This window comes from Pangasianodon hypophthalmus, chromosome 21 (assembly GCF_027358585.1).
Source record: "Pangasianodon hypophthalmus isolate fPanHyp1 chromosome 21, fPanHyp1.pri, whole genome shotgun sequence".
NCBI classification, from domain to species: domain Eukaryota; kingdom Metazoa; phylum Chordata; class Actinopteri; order Siluriformes; family Pangasiidae; genus Pangasianodon; species Pangasianodon hypophthalmus.
This window is the reverse complement of record NC_069730.1, coordinates 12,718,120-12,735,719: the sequence shown is the minus strand read 5'-3', so window position 1 is coordinate 12,735,719 and position 17,600 is coordinate 12,718,120. Positions and strand designations below refer to the sequence as shown.

The following is a 17,600-nucleotide window of genomic DNA, read 5'->3' as shown; positions in this document are numbered from 1 at the left end:
TGGTGCACTCTTGATTGGTTGATCACACTGCACTTTGAGTCACAGAGATTTTAACATGCTGTGTGTTTATGGGGAGCTTGCTTAAAGGAAATATGATGGTAACTATTGCAAATGCTGGAGGTTATGGTGCGATATAGTGAAATACCAGTGTTGCTACAGTACAAAAATAATTTTGATTGTATTAAATTTGAAGTAAAATGCAATTTAAAGGTTGTCTCACATATCATCATATGATGATAACGTGTGACTCACTGATAAACTGTGACGTTCCTTGCAAAGGTCCAGCGAGCTTAGTACAGTAGTGCTTTTGTAGCAGTCTCACACACACACACACACACACACACACACAGAGAGTCACCTGACCCCTGTTCTGATGCCCCGCTGGATTATTAGTGGTCTGCTTCCAACATGTGCCGTGCACGCTGATGCCAGCAATCCTTCCAGCTGTGATAATATAACACAAGATTTATAGAGGAAAATGAACCATTAGCTACTGACACTTGTGGGATGAAATTGTTATACTTGTAAAAGCATCATTCACTTAATGACATCATTCACGTCATAAACTGAAGCCTGCTTTTTTCAAGATGCCCTCAATCACACTGATTAATCGAGTGTATATCATTCAGTCACAGTAATGCTGAAGTCAGGCATTTTTATTACTGCGAAATGTATAAATTAGTGTTACTGATGCTGGACATAAACTGATTCATATGTAATGCCATGTTTCAGCTAATACATATGTAATTGTTGGCAGAAAGCCTGTATTAATTTTTCATTTTATTTTTCTCTGGCAGTTTTATACTCTTTTATACTCTTATATCAGCTTGGAGAACTCTGTAGATATATCTCTGTCACAATATTCATGGTGACACATTTTGCCATTCATGCATTAAACTGTAGGAATATGGAGTTTTTGAAAAGCATTAGAAGTCATATGAAGGATCTATATACTACATATGAAGGAAATATCTAGGCATCAGAGATCACATATGTGACTTCTGTCAGTGTTGTTTTCATGTAGGATGTGTATCGAAGGGCACTTATAATTTATTGTGGCTCTCTGACAATTTTGTTTGGAGTTTTTGGTTTTAGTTTTGACATTGAATAATTCATGCATAGGCATTGCATAGATTTATATTCTTGTTGTTATTAATAAGATTTAAATTTACACACTTGATCCCTCTATATCATCAAAGTTTAAAGCTCTTGAAGTTAAAGGGCAAATGATCACCTATTATTGATATTCACACTGCTGCATCTTCACATTAGTTCAGATTTATGGTCATTATACATGAATACAAGTGTGCATTCCAAAATGCAATATGTGAAGTATCTGGAATAGGGGACAGGCTTATGTCAAAGAAAAGTTAACTATAAAATGCAACCGGCATTCTGGTTCACCCTTGCTAACAATAAAATGCAGTTAGAATCACCTGGATAATATATGACAACGTGTCATTTTGTCATGATTAACAGGGCGCTATGCTCAGAGATGACCGCTGAACTTACGTATGTATGCCGAGGCCCAGGGAGCAGCAGCTCAGAACTCCTAGAATTGCATTTGATGAGGAGGAGAAGCTCCTTGTAGGGTGGCATGTCACAATAGGGGCTGAGTGTCTAACCCATATGTAAGCCATGGTGATGACATCCACCACCCAGTGTGCTTGTCTCTGCTTAGACAAGGGAGCCCCTTATGATTTTTGTCCATGGTGGATGAACACTTAGTCTGAGGACTGGATGGCCACCATCTGATTCACACAATACCTTAGGGCTCATTTTCTTTTAAAGCTGCAAGCTCAATTAACTGATTCACAAAGTTGGGTGCTTTGACTTTGGGCAGTAATCCCAGATTCAACCACAAGGTCACCCCAGAGTCATTTGACCAGCAATGAATATTAGCTAAGTTTATCACTACAGCATGCAATTCCCACTTGTTTTGATACAGTGAATGCTAGCAAAAAGGCATACCAGTTGATTTCAGTTGATCATCCTGTGTAGGTTCACAAGGAGGGGTCTTAAACAATTCACAAAGGGAACCTCCCATGCCAGCCTCCTAGAGAGTAATGGCAGATGGAGGTAGTTTGCCTATTTGCCTATAGAAAGGCAGTAATAAGCCTATGAGAGCCCAGAGAGATGCCAGCCATGGTGCAATAATGCACCATGATGCCTGCCACATACACCGTAGATGGAGACTTAGTATGAGGAATCAGCAATGCACCAGATCAGGACAACAAGGTGAACACCATTTGCAATATACCTACCTAAGATCATACAAGGACCTTGTGTTTGGGATCCTTGCATCAGACAGGTTTCCTGGACTGCAAGGTTTTTGTCCTCAGTTTAGTCCAAGGACCAACTGACACAGGTGACCTGGCTGAAGGGGACTTTTTTTTAAAAAAAGAGAAAAAAGCCTGAAAAGCCTGTAGCTCCAGCAGTCCTAGGCTGCACCAGCAATCCACTGCGGCTGCCATAGTCAATTCTGGTATCCTCAGCAGATGCCAGTATCGCACATGACCACCTCGCTGAATTTATTTGGCAAACCTAATAATATCTGTCACACGTTGGGGTGGCTAGCATTCACTGTGCGACTAAGAGCGCTGTAATACATGTGGGTCAGTAATCCAACTATATTAGTATCTTGAGAGAGGGAACAGATTCTTAGGACAGAGCAATAACTTTCTTTGGGTCTGATAGTGATGATGCCCTGAGCCCTGAAAAGGTTGACAGCTGGAGGCTGAAGCGTAGTTTGTCTCAACAAATCAGGAGCCATTGATCTGATGTAGTCGCTGCCCAACGAGCAATGCTTTCACTTGTAAAGTGTCCCATTGCCAGTCTATACCCATTATCGACAGACATCGACAGTTGACTAGTAAGAAGAAGCCAACCGAGCAGAGAGAGTTGAGAGGTAAGTGACACTTACCGAGTGGAGAGTAATAACTACAGAATGCAAGCTCATAAAGATAACATAGCATACAACATGGGGAGTGATAGCTAATATAATATACAGAAACACACTCACCAATGTAGAAGAGGATGAGAGGTGGCTACCCCCAGCTTTAGAGTACAAGATACCTGTAGGTCCCACTGTAGTCACAAGCTGTTAAGTGTTTGCATGTGCATGAGGAGGTATCCCTGTGATTCCAACCACTCCTAGGCAGGAGGATAGGTGAAATACAGTCATCTAGATTACACAAGAACCAAAAAAATAATAATGATGTATTAGTCATACAGTAACATACATACTATAAGACCAAAAGCTTGAGGACACCTGACCATCACACCAGTATATACATTTTGAGTATCCCATTGAAGATTTAGTCCCCACTTTGCTGTTATAGTAACCTCTGGGAAGTCTTCCCACTATATTTTGGAGCAGGGCTGTGGGGATTTGCCCATTCAGCTGTAAGAGCATTAGTAAGGTCAGGTACTGATGTCAAGAGTCAAGAGAGGAGGTCACAGTGAAAGTTTCAGTTCATCCTAAAGGTGTTGAGGTCAGAACTTTGTGCAGGCCACTGGTGTGGTTCTTCCAAACCAACCTTGGCAAACCATGTCTTCATGGACCTCGCTTTTTGCACAGGGGCACTGTCATGCTGGAACATGTTTGGACTAGGCCCGTTAGTTCCAGTAAAGGGAAATTTTAATGCGAAGACATCCTATACAATTGTTTGCTTCCAACTTTGTTGCAATAATTTGGGGAAGGCCTACCTAAGGGTGTGATGATCTGGTGTAAGCTGTTAAGTATCCAATCCTCAGCCAGCTTGATATACAATATGTTTAGTTTGCATAATACATGACTAGATCTACTGGAAGAAACCATGCAAAAGTGATCTTGGTCATCATCTTGGTCATAGAGAAAGTCCTTATGCAGTTCATAGTCACACTAGTTAATTACAAATTAATAACTAACTATTACTGACCTGAAAATATAATCAGCTAGTCAATTTATGCCATTTTTAAATCTTATTTTCCTTATTCCTCTCATTCCTCTTACTAGCTAACTTCAAAACATCAAAATATGGTGATATGCATGATTACTACATAGTGTAGCCAAGGAGGACACAAACAGAACCAGGACATGGGGAAATCTGAGCTATTTTTATTTTCACTGTTTTGGAGAGCAGAGGTAAAGAAACATGGAAAACAAATACCAGACATAACACAATAAATCACGATATTTTAACCATCCTATAAGCCACTGCAGGATCCTACAGGCTCAGCATGTGAGCACAGGCACATTCTCTGGTTTCCATCTACCTACTGAGGGGCAAAGGGGAATAAATATGCAGTGAGGGAACAAGAAACAGGTGTGTACACTTAAGTGATTACAGAACCACTCCCTCTGACCCCTCACTTCCTGGTTCCAACCCACACTAAACCACATCCCAGACAGCTAGTACCAGAAATGAGGCATGTCTTCAGGGAAGAATAAAAAAGGAAGGCAGTGTTAATTAGAATGTTAATGTGGTAATCATTTGTTGTGAATTGTTTTTGTTACCACTGTCTTATTTTATTTACTCACTCCCCTACTCCCTTGTTTATCAATTTTCCAAGATTCATTATCAGACCTATAATTCATGATTAATTTTAAATGAGAAGCAAGAAATGAATACAATAGAGCTGCTAGACAAAATGTCACATGTTTTGTAGAAAAATGCTACTGCAAGCTACTTGTGGAAGAACATTCCGTAACGTAGGTTGTGCTGCACCATGTGGATTAACAGCTGCAAGTACCAAGTAATTTCCCATTCAGTGAGAATTCAAGGCTCTCTTCCAAGCTGTATACTGCACACCATGTATTATGCCTAAGAAGTAAATACACCAAAGGTATACTGACATACTATTTAGTATAGTAGTATTCAGTTTGGGACACGGCCCAAGTATTCATGACTCTGAAGATCCCTGCTGCCACTATGGCATTACAGAATTGTTCTTGTGTGCATTAAAGTGATTGTCACATTTATTGAGTATTAGGGAAAAAAAGCAAAACCTCTTATTTTAAACAAGAGCTTGTCTTTTAGCTACCATTAGCCGGTTAGCTCTTACTGCAATGTCTTGATCAACTAGTGCATCGCCAAGGCAACAGAGTAAAGACTAAAGCCCTTTGCCTTTATAATGGCCTCCAAGCCTTCATATCCTCTGAGCAGCATTTTCTCAGTTGTCCTGAAATGATCCTCTGCCTCACACATATTTCCTGACATCTCTGGTCTAACTATGCCAGATTGCTTGGAAAACCTTTGCCCATTCTTTTTGACGTAACTGTTCTAACTCTGCCAGATGATTTGCACTGCCTTCATGAAATAAGGTCTGATGGCCAAGCGTCTCATGGCGAAACTTCTTGCATTTGGTACTTTTCAAAATATTTTTGTGTTGAATTTGCCTTGTTTGAATTTCTGTCTTGTTCCATGATACGTCTTGGAACACTTTTTGTTTGTAGACAAATGGCGAAATAGAGGTTTTCCCTTTTTCCATTCCAAAAACCATGGTAGATGCAAAAGTGGAGAGAACAGGTGGATTCTCTCAGACACTGGAAGTGGTGAACTGTGTCATTTTGTTTTCCGAGATTGCTGTAAAAACTTGGCATTGTAACAAGCCACGTTTAATTGGGGTCAGAATTTTTTATGTAGCTCTGAATCAGTGCTGGGCAGCACAGTGGCACTACAGGTAGCATTGCAGCCTCACAGATCCAGGGTTCCAGGTTTGATCCTGAGCTTTGGTTACTGTCTGTGGAGAGATTCTCATGTTCTGTTTGTATTCTTCTGGGTTTCTTCGGTTTCCTTCCACCTCTGTAAAATGTGCATTGTGTGTAATGGACTTGCATCCCACCAGTGTTCCCAGGATAGGGATCCAATCTGGATGCACTGTGACCTTGACCAGGATAAAGAGGTTACTGATGCTGAATGAATGAATGATTGAACCAGTCTTAGAAGATAAAGGAAGCATTATTGTACTCACACACAACTCCATAAAGTACTGATTCAATGGAAAGTGAGCAAAGGCAGAACCCAAGCATTGACTACCTTTATTATTACTATTATTTCATTTTCTTCCAGGTTTATAATTTAGGACTAACATTTGAATATTTCATCATATGTCAGTAATATGTTTGAATAAAACCAAAGGAATATTCCTTGCATTCACTTACTAGCCTTGTGAGAAGGGTGAGCTTGCATTTCTCGACACACCTTTTCAAAGTCAGGAGGTGTGTTTGAAAGGTCGTGTCCACTGTTTCCACTGTTGGATCCAGCTTTGAACGATACTCGGTAGTAATGTAGGTGAGGGACCTTGCAACTTCACACAGAGCTTTCAAAGGGGACCATCATTTGCAAAGAAACCATCAGGTTTGTAAATCTCCATATACGCAATACGTATTTAAGCATAATTTTGTGTTTGCTTTCTTCACTGTTGTTCTACTCTGTCAGAGTTCTCTGTGTTGATGAGGAACTAGCAGAAGTTGATGGACAGAGAAATTTGTCCATTTTTATTGCTGAATTCCTACGCTAGTGTGTCAGGCTAGCAAAAAGCGATCTGAATTTGAAAACAGCTTGACTCTTTATTTAAATGCGACATCCAGGAATATTTCAATGTAGAAGATTGTTAAATACATTTTTTGTAATAAGAGCAATATTTGTTTTATTTTCATGGATACTGTGAGTTTGTCTCAGTTTTCTCTTTTTATCAGGGTGCCACCTGGGGTAGTTTGGGAACCCTTGTTCTACACTATAATCAACCTCAAGTTCAGCTATTTATATCCTGAAGAAGGAGGTTGCCTTTCTCTTTCCTCCGCTACTGAAAATGAACACAGAAGAATAAAATGATGAATAGGCTTGGATTTTACTGATAAACCCAGCTGTTGGTTTTAATCATTCTTGTTTTGTCTTAAATCAGCAGTTCTCTCTATCAATATCTCCGAAGTCTTATCTCCATACAGAAGCACAAGCAGTGGTTCTTGTGTTTTTTGTATCTTCCTTTAGTTCTTACAGATGTTGCAGTCTGATTTCTTTCCCAGTCCCTCACTGAGTCTGTTGTGGATTTTGTGTTTCATCTGTTGTGCATTGTGTGGTCTGAAACACTAACAATATTTCATTGCGGTTGAAGTTACCATCGGTTGCCAGGCTACCCTGGAGTCATTACACCACCTGTCTAAAACAAACTGCACCCTTGAGATGTTTCATATCCAACACTTGTCTCATTTGATTCAAGTGAAGTGCATTGCAACTGCACAGGCATGATCCAAAATAGAATTATATGAGATGTGCTGCATGTCAGTGATACCTTTATTTGAACGGGGTTCTGGTAGTGAATGGCAAAATGTTAGAGGTCGGTAATGCTGTGTTATTGATGGTGGGTTAATTTATTTTACTGTTTAGGCTATGAATCTTATTCTCATCCTTTAAATATAATACTTTATAGGAGAGAGTGAGGTAGGCAAATACCATGATAACATTCTGAATTAGATCTGCTTTTGCATTCAAGTAAATAATGGATATAATGTCAGGCTTAAAAGATCAACTGTGTGTGTATGTGTGTGTGTATGTAGCTGAAAGCAATCTAGCAGAACTAGCATGTGGAGGTTGGACTTGAGAATGGTGATTCACTGCCATGCCAGAGGACACAGAACTGTGACTAATCAAGGTGACTTTTAAAGGATCTGCTATTATTTCCATCAGTCTAAAGAGAGAGAGAGAGAGAGAGAGAGAGAGAGAATGAAAGAGAAGGATATCTATCCAAAGAAAGGAGAAAATAAAAAAAGAAACATTCTGGGATCAGAGGATCAAAAGATGTCTGAGAGAAAGAAAAAGCAAGAAATGAGAGAGGATGAAAAGATATACACAAGGCTCAAGGATGAGAGGCAAGAGACAAAGGAAGTGTGTGCTGCATTGACCAGTTCGTGTGTGTGTGTGTGTGTGTGTATGTGTGTGTGTGTGTGTGTGTGGGTGTGGATTTAACTGGATTTACGGTGTCGTTTGATCAATCACTAACAGCTGACAGCAGGATGGAGAGTGGGACTGCTAGATTCTCCCCATCAATATTTAATGCCGGCTCAGTACTGAACTGTCTCTTTCTCTTCATTCATGCTATCTTTCTCTATGTGTTTCTCTCATATCCTCCCTGGTTCTCTCCCCATACTTTCTCTCTCTCTCTATTAACATCTTTCATATCTCTCATATTCTCTGCACTTATATTATACTGATATCAGTCATGTCCTTTTTCTTCTTTTTCTCTCTCACACTGATGCTCTGTTTCTATCCCTCCATCCAGTCAACACTTATGGACATTCGGAGTAATAATTGTAAGTGCAGTTATACGGAGCATCTCAGTGTTGGTTAGAAAGAAAAGACTCAGAAACGACCCAAAAAGATGTAATCATTTAATACAAAGCAAGAGCGTATTTAGTAGCTGTATCAGCCTAGACCCCAAGTTTAAAAGGTGCAGTTAGTAATTTTTAAAGCTGTCTACTGTCTCAAAATGAATTGCAATTCCCATGTAAACATTAACAACGTATGGAACTTACCTTTTCAATGACCTTTTAAGGAGAAACTGCAAAGCTGTGCAATTCTGTTTTGGTTTGGGGTGGGGCCTATTTTCTGGACCAGAAAAATGTAAACAGAAGTTTCTCCTGAAAAATAGAAACTTAAGAAGTCCAATCCAATGTAATATTGTGAACCACAGTTACCTTTGCAACGATATGATTATTGTAGATTTAGACACACTTTTAGACAATACAAAGCCATTGCAAACTTCACTTTTAAATGGACAAATAGATGCATATATGTCGCTATTTAGTCAATGCTAATTGGTCAATATCTTAAACATAAGGGACTTACTTTTTATATATATATATGTATATAATAATAATAATAATAATAATTTAATATAATTATTATTTTGTCTCATATTTAAAAATATTACATAATTCCCTGACTCTCTCTCTCTCTCTCTCTCTCTATATATATATACATATATATATATATATATATATATATATATATATATATATATATATATATATATATATATATATATAAAAACAGTAGATATAATTATTATTATTTTTTATATTATCTATTCATATACGTGTATAATGATCCATCACTTTTCTTTCTATCGCTGACTTATTTACTCTTTTTACACTCCATGTGTTTCATATCTCTTATATTTTCTCTTTCTCTGTCCATATTCCCAACTCTCTTTCTCTCTTTCTCTCTCTCTCTCTCTCTGTCTGTCTGTCTCATAAAGCTGGACACATCCTGCACTAACAGGGTGGTACCATTCAGATGGTGTTAATCACGAGCCCTCACTCTCGTGTCCTCTGTGTAAACATTGTCCTGCTCTCAAACTGCTGTGTAAAGTGTTATAGTCCTGCTTTTAACTGCTATTTTTGTCCACCACATAAAAAGATCAGCACTGAGGCCCACACGACACAGCCGGTGAACTTGCAGTAATAACAGCCTTACAGTGCACATTTTAAATTTGACGAAGTGAACAAGCCGTCAGTAGAAAGAGAGCTGCACACGTTTCCATTTTTGACTTTGGAAGCAGTCTCGTATTTGTTTTAGGTTTTATGCGGTGGTCAGTAACATGGAGATAGATAAAAAGACAAGACACACAAAAAAAATCGACTGTTTTTTAATGATATATACTCCCTGAGAGAGAAAGATTAAGTGGGAGATATTGTTTGAGAGGGAAATATTGCGTGCTGGGCAGTAGTTAAATCTTTTATTTACTTTTTTATGTGTGTGGATCTTTGACCTGATGTTGCCAACATCCTCATGTTAACCCCAGGAGACTTTAAGTTAAGCTTTTTTAGATGAGAACTGGAAGAGGAGTGAGGAGTGAGGATGAGGTCTCACATATACACATTCACACACACACACACACACACACACACACACACTCACACATGCAGAAATGGATGCAATTCTGAGCAATACAAGAAGATAAGGAAGGAGAGATAGACAGAGAGAAAATAAAGTAACTCGGTAGGACAAACTTTGGTGGACAGCACACAGCCTTATAATTTCCATATATAGGTCTGAGACCTTTGAATTACTAGAGTCTTTCTCAGGCAAAAATGTGTATGTTATAAATATGTTATTTATATGCCACTTGATATATCTGAAAAGTTTTACAGCAAATATTGTCTTACAGTATAAAAATTATATTAAAAAAATGTAAAAGGTTTGAATAAAATATATTTTTATTGTTGAATAACTGTCAGGTAGAACCTCAGGTTCTATAAAAAAAAAAAAAAAATTGCATGAGCCAGTTCTGGGGAACAAAAAAAAAAAAAAAAAAAAAAAAAAAAAAAAAGTTAAGGTTAGATGAGGGATGGATGTAGCAGTCAAAGTACAAACAAACAAACAAACAAATTAATAATCATGGTATTTTTTTGAAAATTATAAATAAATAACTGTGATAGGTTTATTAAAAAAGCAACTACATTTTAAATATCAGTAACTTGACTGAAAATGTTGCTGCTTGTTACTCTGTATATCTACTGAACCTAAATGGAATGCTGATGTTAATTTGTTGTTCGAATTCCATCCTAACCAAATGTTCTGCGCATCACGCTAAACAAAGCTGAGCTCGTACGGCTGAAATTGACAGCTTTCAGAGGGAGCTTCTGGCAGACTGCCCCACATTCCTACTCCTGCAACCTTCATACACTTTCACTGTGTTTAATCAAACTACTGATAAAGCCACTCTAACCTTCACCATTCATGAGTTTTCCTATGAGTTACTTAGTGAGAATTCTTACAGATTTGTAATTGTGGGATTGTGCTGGGCCTCCATCTGTGCTGTTTGCTCAAATGCTAAATTGGAAACGTGGGCGTTTGGTCAGGAGCCACTTGGGGCCAGCTGTGCAGGCATCATGGGTTTATGCTGGGATTCTCGGAAGACCATGATGCAGCTTACAAGCAGCATCAGAATAAGGGTTTATTGTAAACCAAAGCTCTTGTAAAATAAAGCCAAACCATTACTGTCATTTCTAAAAGTTTATGATCAACACATGCAGAGGCTTGAGAAAAAGAATGTGCTCAGTATAATAAATTTCAAGGCAGTGTTGATTCAGTTACTTAACCCTATAAGAATTCCACATTGCCTTTGGAGTATTGTTGGTTCGTGTTTTTTGTAGTCAGTTTTCCATTAGGTTAGAGATATTGGAATAGTTAGTCAACTCCGCTTTGTGTGTAAGTGTAGTATTATGTTGGCTAATTCCATATCAGTCCAAGTTCTTCAAGTGTTGTCTTTCTGTTTCTTTTTGTTTCTCTCAAACTCACACTTTTATTGTCTCATTGTTTCCCTTTCTTCTTCTGATTTTACGGCTCCCTTGGATTCAGTAAATTCCTCCGATCTGAGTATATGATTATACAGCACATGCAGCCACTTGCATCTCTGGTGCTGTTTCCCAGCCTCAGACCACGGATTCCACGCCTGGAAAGGAAAGTTTAAGAAAAGCAACATACAGCAAGTTTGAAATGATGGATGCTGAGGAGTACATCCATATTGTAGTAGGTCACTAATGAGAGCTTATGTTATCCTATTTTATGCAGTGATGGCTCAGGGGATGACTACAAAGACTGGAAATAAATCTGTGTTAATGTATATCAATGTCATAGCCATGGAAATGAACATCAGCAATCAACAGTTTACTGATCAAAACACTGTAAAACAGAGTGTTGGACAAATTATGCTGTCTATACAAAAAAAAAAAAAAAAAACTGGGTGGCACAAGCCTCACAGCTCCAGCTCCACAGAACTAGGGTTACTGTTTATGTGGAGTTCCACATGTTCTCCCTGTGTCCATGTGGGTTTCTCTCAAGTTCTCCAGTTTCTTTCCACTCTCCAAAAAATGGTAGGTGTCAGTAGGTGGATTGGCAAATTTAGGCTTAAATTGCCTCTAGGTGTGAATGAGTGTGGGAATGTGTGTGTGTGTGGGTGTGTGTGTGCGTGCATGGTGTCTGTGATGGACTGGCATCTCATCCAGGGTGCATTCCAGCCTCGTGGCCCGTGTTCCAGAGACAGGCTCTGAATCTACTGCAGCCTGGACCAGGATATTAATGTCTGATATTAATGTCTGAAAAAGAAAGACCTGTATTTAAAAAGAAGATAAACTGATCTCAGCAGAGGAACTTGAGCTATAGTTTTAAGCCATTACCAGTAACATTATGAGCATATGATATAACTTTTTCCTGCCTTCCAATAATGGCGGTTCGATTCCTGCGTCTGCCCCGCGTGCTTTTGGGGGTTTCCTCAGAGTACTCCAGTTTCCTCGCCTAGTCCAAAGACTTGAGTTGTTAATTGTCCGTAATGTGTGAATGTGTACGCGGTTGTGCCCTGCGATGGGTTGGCACCCTGTCCAGGATAGGCTCCAGGCTCCCCAGGCTCCCCATGACCGTGTGTAGGATAAGCAATACAGAAAATGGATGGATGGATAGTTTCAGTAGCTAGTGTAAGTAAACATTTAAACCAAAATGAGAATGCGAATGTAAATTTATCTCATCTAAGATTTATGTTGCACCATGAAGTCAAACAGTTGCTGTATAGCCCTCAGTGCAACTGCAAAAGCTTTAGATAAAGTAAAGTAGTGCTTAAGTGTCTAAAGGAAACCACTAAACCCAAAAATTTATGAGTTCACATAGTCTAAAGAGTAAGATCTAAATAAATCTGTTGAAAAATGGATGTAGGAGATAAGTGTAAATTATCCTAGAAGAATTTATAAACTCTACTGCATGGAAACTGGAAATTGCAAGTACAAATTCCAAGTTATTATTAATAAAAGAAATTAATCAACCCGACACACTCTTTCCCCCTGTGTATTGCAGTTCCCATGGCCACAAAAATCATGTGCCTGTGTTTTGTTTTCGATTCTCTCTCCGCCCTTGTCATGTCATTGATTTGTTTCCTTCATTATATTCATCTGTTTATTCTTTCCCCTGATTACTCTGTGTAGTAATATCCTCTGTGTTGCATTGTCTTTGCAAAGTCTCATTGAATGTTTTAACATTACCAAGCCTTGTTTGTCCTAGTGTCCTTGTTACCTAGTTCATTTTCCTTATTTCGACCCTTGCCGTTTATGGATATTCCAATGATGACCCTGGCAGTCTGCGTATTGACCCCTGCGATGAATAACGACAGTGAGGTTTGCCCCTAATAAATATATTGAGTTTATGCACTTTCATTCACATTACACTGTTTTTTATGCAGTTTGTTTTCATAATATGTGATCTTTCACTAATATAAGACCTGAATGAGTATAAGTGGTTGAGACAGTAAGTGCGGAGGTAAGAGAGTCAAATGTGTGTGTGTGTGTGTGTGTGTGTGATTGTGAGAATAAGTGGATAAGGATGTGAAATATTCAATAGCCTTTAATCAGAGAATTTGGAAGATTTCCAAGTCTTGACAAGTGCTAAATGCTCCAGTGGTACTTAATTTCCTGTCTCTATGTCTGTGAAGCTAACAGCTAATCTGTGGCACAGACTGTGTATGCAGATGTGTGTTATGTACGTGGGTGATACTGAAACATCTTTTTTTTTGATGCTTTCTCAGTTTTTCCCCTCTCCCTCATCCCCCCCTGCCATTCTTGGTGTCTAAGAGGCTAAGATGGCATCATGAATATTTTAGACGGCTTAATCAAGCCTTTCTTTGTTTTTGAGAGGTTTCAGGGAAATCTGTTTTATGTGCACAGCTGTCTGCATTTGTGTGTCACTGTATGTGTGTTTGTAAGAGGGAGACAGAATATAAAGTAGTATGATCAGGTTGGGCTTGTGTGTGTGTGTGTGTGTGTGTGTGTATGTGTGTCCTAATGTATTTTGAGACCATTTTGAAGGAATAGAAGAGTGGTGCTCTTTCTGTCTATCAAAAAAAGAACTAAATTTTCTTTTTAATGATTGTAGATGTGGAACATTACATTCTTTTTTCAGTGACAGTCCAAGGTCTCCAAATGTCCTCTTTCCGCTTCATTTCGTATCTCTCTAACTCTCCCTGTACCTTTATTTCTTTCTTTTTTTTCTGTACCCCATTCTGTCCTTTTCTGTCTCGCTCTCCTGCTTCCCAGAAATGCACTAAATCCCTCTGGTCTCAGTATATGATTATATACCACATGCATCACTTGCAACTCCAGCACTATTTCCCACCCTTAGACCAAAGCTTCCTTGCATGCTTCATTAACCCGTATCAAATGCGTGCATCGGAAATGGGCTCCAGTTGGATGCGATTTCTTTTGAAAGGCCATATTTCGAATAAATTAACACTAGATGCTCTGGGTGGAGAATTTTGTTCTGAATCTTACTTGAAAAGCAACCTTGTTAGGCATCACATCCATCACCCTTTAGTGCTCTGCATATATTTGTTCATTTGCTATTGCTTGTTAGTTTTTCAGCATAAATGATAATGGGTCCCACATTAACTGCTGTTTAATGTCTAACAGTAAGCATAAAATGTTTACTGGCTACTGAATAAAATGGCTACTGAGCTAGCTAAGACATTTGCTAGCAAGTTAGCCACATAAACTAGCTGGATAAGTTGAGAGTTTGCTTTACATTGGCTAGGTAATTTTGAAGAACTCAATTATGAACACAAATATTACTGATAGCTACAAGGAAAAAGATTAAAAGAATTTCTATACATGAGAAGGACCTTGTCATTCTACCTTTAAATTCAGCCAAAATAAAACAGCTCAGAGGAGTCTGCCTTCTGACTGAGGCAGACTTTTATCTCATTTCTTATGATCTCATTTTCATCAAAATGTTCTTGAGGCTTATTTCACATGGTATTGGGTAGACAGATGTGCACAAAAGATTGGATTTTCAGCAAGTCTCTTACTGGACCTGTGTTCCCATCATGAAAATGTATTGCCTGAATGACTTCATCACTTTTGAATGATAGGAAGTGCATCATATCTGCAATGGTGTAAGATTGACATGAAATTGGGGTCCAGGGAAATGAATTGTGAATTTGAGTTTTTTGAAGTTAAGAATTTAAAAATTTGGCATTACAATACTTTCTGAACCATTCTACAACCCCAACCATCCTTCTGAAGCCTGAAGCCTTCAGATGAGTGGTGAAACATCTTCAAGAATAAAACCCAAGTTAGTTGCGCTGACTTTCTACTACAAAACATGTAACATGATCTGGATGTCTGAAGCCCTTCAGTAATGATGTGAAGAACCTGATCCTAAACCAATGTTTGCATGTTAGAAATAAGGTTTTGTTATTATTTTGATAATTTTTAATGCTGTATAAAAAAGCACACCCTAGACACTAAATATTGACTAAATATTCAACTCAATTCAGGTACAAAAGAATACAATATATAGAAGTGTAGATTTCATAGATTTCACATGAAATTTAATTTAGAATCTATGCCAACTAATTAAAAAGTCAGACATTTTCTATCGTGTAGCTTTGAGGGTCATTGTCAGTGTAGCTTGATATTTCTTATTTTTATTGTGTTGTTGCATAAAATATAAGACATTTATGTGAAATCTTTGGAGGCCTTTCAACACTTTTCTGTTTGGCACAAGGTGACTCGTGTGTGTCCCTGTGCCTTTGGACATTAGCCAAGGACGTAACTACAGTAACGGCCGATTATAAGAGAGCCTTTCAGGTTTACGTGCTGTGATCTTACTGATATGGTCCCAGTGTGTCTGTTTGGGCCTGGTCTTAAATTTAGCCTGGCGTGTAAATTGAATCTGTCCTTTTGGCTGTAAAACAAGGTCTCTGTCTTGACAAGTTCCTGCCCCATTACATCGCTCAACAAAATTGAATCGCAAATCCATGTGGGGGAACCTGGCAGGAGATGGATAGTAGAGAAAGAGAAAGAAAAAGAGAGAGGTGATGGCGAGTCTATATTATGTATATAATTGTCATCCCCAGCACCTAATCACAATGATTGTTATCTCAGATTCAAACTCCTAAAAGGCTTAGTAAAACTACATTTATTGAGGCAGTTAAATCAAATCTTATGGTTTTTTTTTTTTGTATTAGTGATTGTCCACAAGGACACACTTCTTTTCAAGTCCAAACCACTAAAGGAAAAAAAAATCATCACATGGAAAACAACATTTTCTTGTTTTACTTTGGATCTGAACCATGTTCATATTCACCCTAGCCAGAGAATGATTACAGGATGACAGCTCATCGAAACACAAATCCAGTCCAGGAGGAAAAACATCTGATGTGTTCATGACAGCTTGTTGGATGTGGATGTAAGCAAAATGTCTAGATAGCTTATGGGCCACCATGAGCTTATTCCAAACATGAAACAGGCAAATTGTGACCTTTTGTGTTAAAAGGTTCTATTTGCCATTCATTCTTCACCCAGATAGAACATTATAATTCTAAGGTCACAAAATGTATATCTGATGAGTCTGATTTTCACTCAGTTTTGTAGATGTATTTATCAAAACATGAGTGGTTGTTTAATTATTGTAGTATACATTAGGTCCAGTATTATTGTTCATTAGGTTTTTTTTAATTATTATTTTTCAACATTGTTCACCAGGTTCATGAAATTCTCAAACCATTCAGGAAAAATCTAACTTTTGGATTTATATTAAATAAACTAGGGATGCATTGATACTGATACTGGTATCAGGTATCGGTCTGATACCGCACTCATTTACTCAAGCACCCATATCAACATCTGATACCATGTGACATACTACCAGACTGTAACATACTATGTGTGAAAATATCAAGTGGAGGAACTACAGCATCTTCCTAAAAAAACCTAACCTGATAATACATCTTTATAGCATTTAACAGTATCTTGCAGTATCCGTGAACACAGAGCAGTGAAGCAAGCAAGCAAAGATACTGTGACACATGAGACCACTTCAATTCTGCGAGTACTGAGCACAGACACAAGCACACTTCCTTTTCCTTTAGCCAATCTTGCTTTCCATGTTAAAGATACTGTTTGAATGCCATAACTTAAACATTTTAAACATAAAACTCAGCAAGAGGAGTTAACTGCTAGCATCACCCATACTCATTTCGGTATCAATATCGGTATCAGTATTGATGAGTACCAAAAAACATGTACTTATACCCTCGTAGTGCTTTCTTTTCCTGTAAATGTTGTGTTATGGAGTGTGTTATTCCACTTATAGAACAGCGATTTGCCAGTGATTACAATGTTCAATTCAGTAATGAATGACACGTCGCACATTTTAACAGTTCATAGTTAGATTTAATGTTGTGGAACGTCAGAGAGAAAAGTTAGTTCCTGTTCTCACACATTAGAGCTGTGATAAACAGTCATTCTCTCACCAGCCTCTCTCCCTCCTCTCTCTCTCTCTTTCCCCTCTCTCTCTCTCTCTATCAGCCTGTCATTTTACAAAGAAACTGGAAAGCATAAATTGCTCTGTCCTGAAGACTTTCTGGGAAACTTTGACTGTTTCAAAGCACTTAGAACAGAGACTCCTTTCATGAATGTCTCCACATCAATGATTATACATTTTACTTTGTTAAACGACATGTTTTTTTTTCTATAACCTTTCATCATTAGTCTTAGATTATGTGGAACGTCCACTGTACAAGTCCTGTGTATGAGCTGTTACTATAGAAACAATAACATGTTTAACCTATGC

General features: G+C 38.2%; 1 protein-coding gene across 1 annotated transcript in view; it reads left to right on the top strand.

The window, feature by feature from the left end:
* gpc1b (glypican 1b) overlaps nucleotides 1-17,600 on the top strand; it is an 87,281-nt gene that overhangs the window by 1,244 nt on the left and 68,437 nt on the right. The window lies entirely within an intron of this gene.